A 6,000-nucleotide genomic window follows, 5' to 3' on the forward strand; every position below is an offset into this window, starting at 1 on the left:
TGAGTGGCCAGATTATTATGATCTCTGAACGCATAATAATCTGGCCACCCAGTGTACTTCTCTTGAGTACCTCATTTATTTGATATCAAAAATACTATAAATCATGCACTTGATCAGTTTTCCCTTTTGCACTGGCCGATAGAAAGTCAGGGCAAATAGATGGTTGATCTCCAACCAAGTCTAGAATACCCTTGGTACCTTTTTAAGATACAAATACACTGATTGGCCAGATTATTATGTGTTCAGAGATCAAAATAATCTGGCCACTCAGTGTATAACACCTATACATGTCTCATCTATTTGCATACTCTGTGAAATCTTAATCCTTTAGCAAAATTTTGCTTTCCAGTGGCACCGAGATTCTTGTGTAGAAGTGTATAAAGTTCTTGGCCAAGCACTTCCAACTCTGAGGCATATTAGAGCCAGCTGAGGTTAAGGGCAGTGTGACTATTCAAGTCAGAAAGAAGTCTGTGGCAAATGTATCTGTACACACTTTAATGTCTTAAATGTTTGATTCCCACAGTATTTTTCACTGGACTTTCTGATTCTTCCCATTCCTTGCTTTCACTATTCCAGGGAGAAAATCTTTTAGCACATCTGAATCATTTCCTTTCCAATGTTTTGGAAGAGAAAACCACAAAATAAAATGCAGCTCTTGTTTATGGTGTTAGATTGCATTTCCCAAGACACAGATGACTGCGGCTACTTATCATTTACCAGAAATTCTAAAAACCCCTCTCCTGTGCTCATCAGTAAACGCCTAGAAGTAATAGCTCCATCTCCTTCCAGGGTCACTTCCTATCTCTGTGAAATACAGTAAGTGATTGGGAGGTTCACTTAGGAAGGTAGGCTGAAGAAGTAAATAGGAAATACCCAGCCAATCCTGAGTCATGTCCTAGCCAAACCTTATTGGATTCTTTTGGCAAGGCACTTTTCGTAAAGCTGGGACTGCCATCGCTCACCCCTCAGGCAGTGAGGTACATGAAATGAGAGTGGATATTGAGGGCTTATGAACTGTCAGTGCTTATTATTCATGCGCATCGCTTTTATGATCCTCACTACTTACTCCTCACACTACAGGGAAAGTACTTTTCCTCCACATTTTTCAGATGTTGAAACTGGGGGTTGAAAACATTAAGTAATGGGCTCAAGATCATTCCCCTAGTATATGATGGGACCACAATTTGAAAAGGAAGCCTGTGATTCCAGAGTTATGGTTTTAACTACTATGCAGTTCTTCTACTAGACTGGACTACTCTAGAATATACCACTCTAATATATACTTTACTATATTACCATATGCTAGGTTCAATTATGCCCTGCTGTACTGTATCATATCACACTATGTTATGCTATAGCATAATACACCACTCTAATATGTAACATACAATGTAATATAATATAGCACAATATATTATCCATACATGGATACACATCCATATAAGCTATATGAATACCATAATATGCTACACTGTGCTATACTATTTAGCATAAGGTAATTTAACAACTTAATTTAAATTAAATTAAATCAGCATCTCTGTAGCTGGAGCATGCATACATGGGAGAGGTGACTAACGTTTCGAAATGGTTTACTGATTACGTGGATGAGCCCACAGGATACCTGGATGAGGTGGGGAAGCTGCAGCCTCAGAGAGTCTATTACCTGAGAAATGTTTCTTGGTTTTGCTCAGGAAATGCTACCGCAATTGGCTACTTGGAGATCCATTTCCACTTTGGGCTCCCAACTGAAAGATTTGAGAGGAATATCTTTCCTTAAACAGATTGCAAACACCCCTGGTTTTCATAGTTTTGGAAGAATATATCTTAACAGCAGAGAGAGTTATAGCTGACAAACGTGAATGAATGAATGAATGAATGAATGAATGAGCCTGCACTGTGCACTGTGTGGCAGCTAGAATGTCATGGTTATGTACCATGTGGTGCTATATATCATGTGGCCATCTATCCCTTTACCCTCCATCCCAAATAGGAACTTCTTGGGGAAACATTAATAGCTATGTTTCCCAAAGTGTTTAAAAATTAGTTAACAAAAAGTGTTAAAACCAGCTTGGGATAATGAAGGTGCGTGTATGAGTGTGATAAATGCCTCCCAGGGGAGCTCTCAGAGAAGCCAGCATGGAGTTGTGGGAATTGGTATTAGGTCCAGTCAGAACTTGACATCTTCACTAACGATCTGGAAAAGGGAGTGAATGACTCAATCAAATTCGCAGTTGAAGTGGAATGATTGATGGGATGCAAGAAAGCAGAGAAATTAGCGATGTTAGTAAAATGAGATGCAACTAAGGAAAATGCTCACTCATCTATGTAGACAGAAATCACCATTTGAAATTCAGTTAACAGGACCGATCAGTCTGGAAAGCGTGACTGCCAGCAGAGGACTGGAGGAAACAAGGGAAGAAGGTTAGAGAGGTCCAAAACTGACATGTGGCACAAAGACCCCCTAGAAGCCCCTCACATCATTTTAGTCCAGACCTCCTTCTGCTAAGAGTCTCTGTAGGGCTCTGTGTCCAGGACACACATCCCTTCTTTTCTTGTAGCATTAAAAGACCCCGTTTGAAGGCACAGCCCTTTGAGAATGCAGTGTGTGGACAATGCCTGGACCAGCTCTGATGGACTTAACTATGGAGGAGCCTTCTCTAGGTTCGAAATGGCTACTAGAGCCAGAAGCATTGCTTTCCAAATCATTATTAGACATCTCCATCCAGGGTTTCAGAAGAAAAGACCTAACACTTCCGAACCCCTGCAGCCATGGCTTCTGCTTTCCTGACAGGAAGCCCCAACTGTGGCCGGCCCAGAGCCCAGCTCCAGTGATCCTTCCCTTGGAGCCAGTACCGAGGCTGCTGCTGAGAGTACATTGGCTGTCACCCCCAATTAACCTGACAGGATACAGGCTTCCCAAACCCTCCTGGGACCGAGAGAAAAGAAGAGGCTTGGGGTGGGAAAGTAAAAAAGGTTTTTATGTTCCTGGCTTTTCCTGCAGGTAAACCTCTTAGAAAATTGCTCTCTTTATTGTTTCCATGCACTTGGCTCCTTTTATTCCAACACAAGTCTAGAAGGCTGTGTCAGCCCATCCATCAGCTTTCACGGGCTGAGGACCTCTGGGAAACGTGAAAACCACTCAACAAATTGGGAATGTTAATGACAGGGTCCAACTACACACCACGTCTTGGACACTTCCTTCCTGGGCCTCCCCCCAGCTTAAAAGGATATGGAACATTATTGCGAAGGGAAGTTTTTTTAAAGCACATGTGAGTGTGTGTGCCTGTGCATGTGTTCACGGGTTCAAAGGAGAGGACTCAGCCAAAGCCACGGGGGATTTCTAAAGGAAGTGAATCTTTCCCAGAGAACCATTTTCCCCTCTGGAAATGGACAATACACCACCCCTCTTCCCAGAATTATTACAATCTTTCCTGCAGGAATTGGTCATCAGATATTTCCCTGTATGTGAATGAGTCTTATTGCAATCACTTACTACTTTTTCTCCACACATCTGAATTTAGCTGAAAGATAAACCCTCTTCTAATTTTAGAATATGTTGAGCATTTTCACAATAAGTTTACAATTTGTAATTATTTCCCTGACTAATATCAACCATCCCAAGGTAGTGAGTCCAACCAATCTCCCCTAACCTGCTCTTGGTGTAAGTCACACATCAGTAGTCACACAACACCCCAGCTTACCATTTAGAAGTTAAACTGATGGTTGGCTTTCAGTGAGGAGCACAGCTGGAAAAATTGGAGAAGACTGAATGGTGGCTATGTTGTCATTGTTCTTCCAGGTTGGCATAGTTGCTTTTGCTGCTTTTATGCCAATAAATGCCAACTTTAGCCTAATTCTGTAATGTTGGGCCTAAATGTTTTGTTCCTCTAAGACTCCCTGCCCACAGTAGGCCTCTTACTTGCTCCAATGCAGCCAACAGTAAGCACACAATGAGACAAATATCTGAAACAAGAATTTCATGCAAACATTTGGAATTGATTCCAGCTATTGTAATTGTGACTAGATGCTAGTTGTTGTTTTTTTTAAAAATAAGTTGTCTACATTAAATAAGTGATATTATTGTATCATATATTGTTAAGAAGGGAACCTTGAGTTTGATTTTGAAGTATATATTCTCACTTTTCTTGGGAAGTTTTCAGCAAGTTGTCTGTAAGCCTAAAAAAATTTGATGTTTTATTTACACTCAGAAGTAGAGGAAAATACATAGTTTTTACTCATAAATGATTATTAAAATTGGGTTCTAAGTAGTTTCTGAGGATATTTTACTCAGAATATGTGGGAGATATGTGGTAGGAATAAGGAACCACCAAGTGATAAAAACCTAAAAATTATGATAGACATGGTGCTCAAAGATTTTTTTTCCAGTTTCAATTACCCATCAGTAGTTTTTAAGAGAGTGGGATACTGTAGGGGAATGAATATACTTGTAGTTTGAAAATATTCTTCCCATTAAGATACAGATTTTACTGAAGCTGTTGGCAAGCATCCTCTTTCAAAAATGAATGGAAGTGATTATAAAAGAATATAAAGTATCTCAGTGATTTTTTATATTGATTACAGATTGAAATGACATACTGAACATACTGACTTAATTAAAATACATTTTAATATTAATTTTACTTTCCTTTTTTATTTTTAACAAGATTACTAATACATTTACAATTACATATGTGACAACATACAATATATTTTTTTGGACAGTGCAAGTCTAGACTTTGACTTCCAGAGGCAATTTACTAAAAAGGAGAAATTTGCATAACAGATGTAAGTGAAGATACTAAGATAAAGACTAGATTACTGTTTTGGTGAAATGCTTTTGTGAATAGACATTAATAGACAATATCTGTTAGTGTATATGCCCCACCACCACCACCATGCTTTTTATGTGTGTATTTTTCCCCCTGCAAAAACATTGATTCAGTTGGGAACGTTATGACTTAGTAATTTAATCCAAACTTCAGAAATCTCTTTTTTCTGGATCTCTAGGTCAAAAAATGTTTAAAGACATTATATATTGAGCTCCTTTCTTTATTTGGGGGGAGGGCTGGTTTGACTACTGCAATCTTACAATTCAGGGTCTCAGATGAGTGGGTATTTTTGTAAAAGGGCCTTCAGTGAAAATTCTGAGAGTTCCATGTTTGCTCATTCTATTTGTTTCAGCTGTAACTATCAGTAAGCTCTCTGATGCCCTGAAGTGTCCTGGTAAGATGGTAACTACTAGTAATCGTGCTTCCATATGCATAACTCACTTCCCGCTCTGCAGGACTTGCCTTTTGGGCTGTCATTGGCTCAGGAAGAACCCAGCAATGAGAGAGTAGAAGTATTTGGGTTTTGGGTTGCATTACATGTGGAGTGATGAGGAAAAAATAGCTCAGCACCCTTTTTCCTGTTCCTTCATGACACCCACAATTTTTGAAAATTGGAAACCAGAGGTGTTTTAAGCAGCAAGTATCACATGAGGTGCCTAGTAATAGGCTGACTCACTATTGTGTTTGCAGAGATCCCCCCACCATTATGGGATACAGAAAAATAATACATACTCAAAGTTATAGAATAATTGGACGTTGATAATAATTTTCACTCACCCATTGAATAGCTTATCTTTATAAATGATCAAGGTTTTTCTGCTTTTCTCCTGGCATTTTAATGGTATTTATAATCTCTTTATAGCTAATGCAGATTCTTTATTTGGGGGTGTTTCTCGTGCTAAAAATATTTTTGACAGGCATGAACCCATCCTACTTCTATTCAGTAAGTATAATTTCACACTGCCTTGTGGCTCTTGAGCTGATATATAACTGTGAAAAAGCTGTCAAGAATTGTGAACTAGCTTTTGTTACGTATTGCTTTTCACTGTGCACTCCATTCACACCGAGGAACTCAATGACAGACAAAGCTAAATTGATTTTTTTTTCTCTCTCTCTCTCTACTTGAATTCAAACAATAACTGGTGAACAGGAATTAAAAGGCCACTAAAGC

Source organism: Pipistrellus kuhlii, unplaced genomic scaffold (genome assembly GCF_014108245.1).
Source record: "Pipistrellus kuhlii isolate mPipKuh1 unplaced genomic scaffold, mPipKuh1.p scaffold_m20_p_3, whole genome shotgun sequence".
Classification (NCBI taxonomy): domain Eukaryota; kingdom Metazoa; phylum Chordata; class Mammalia; order Chiroptera; family Vespertilionidae; genus Pipistrellus; species Pipistrellus kuhlii.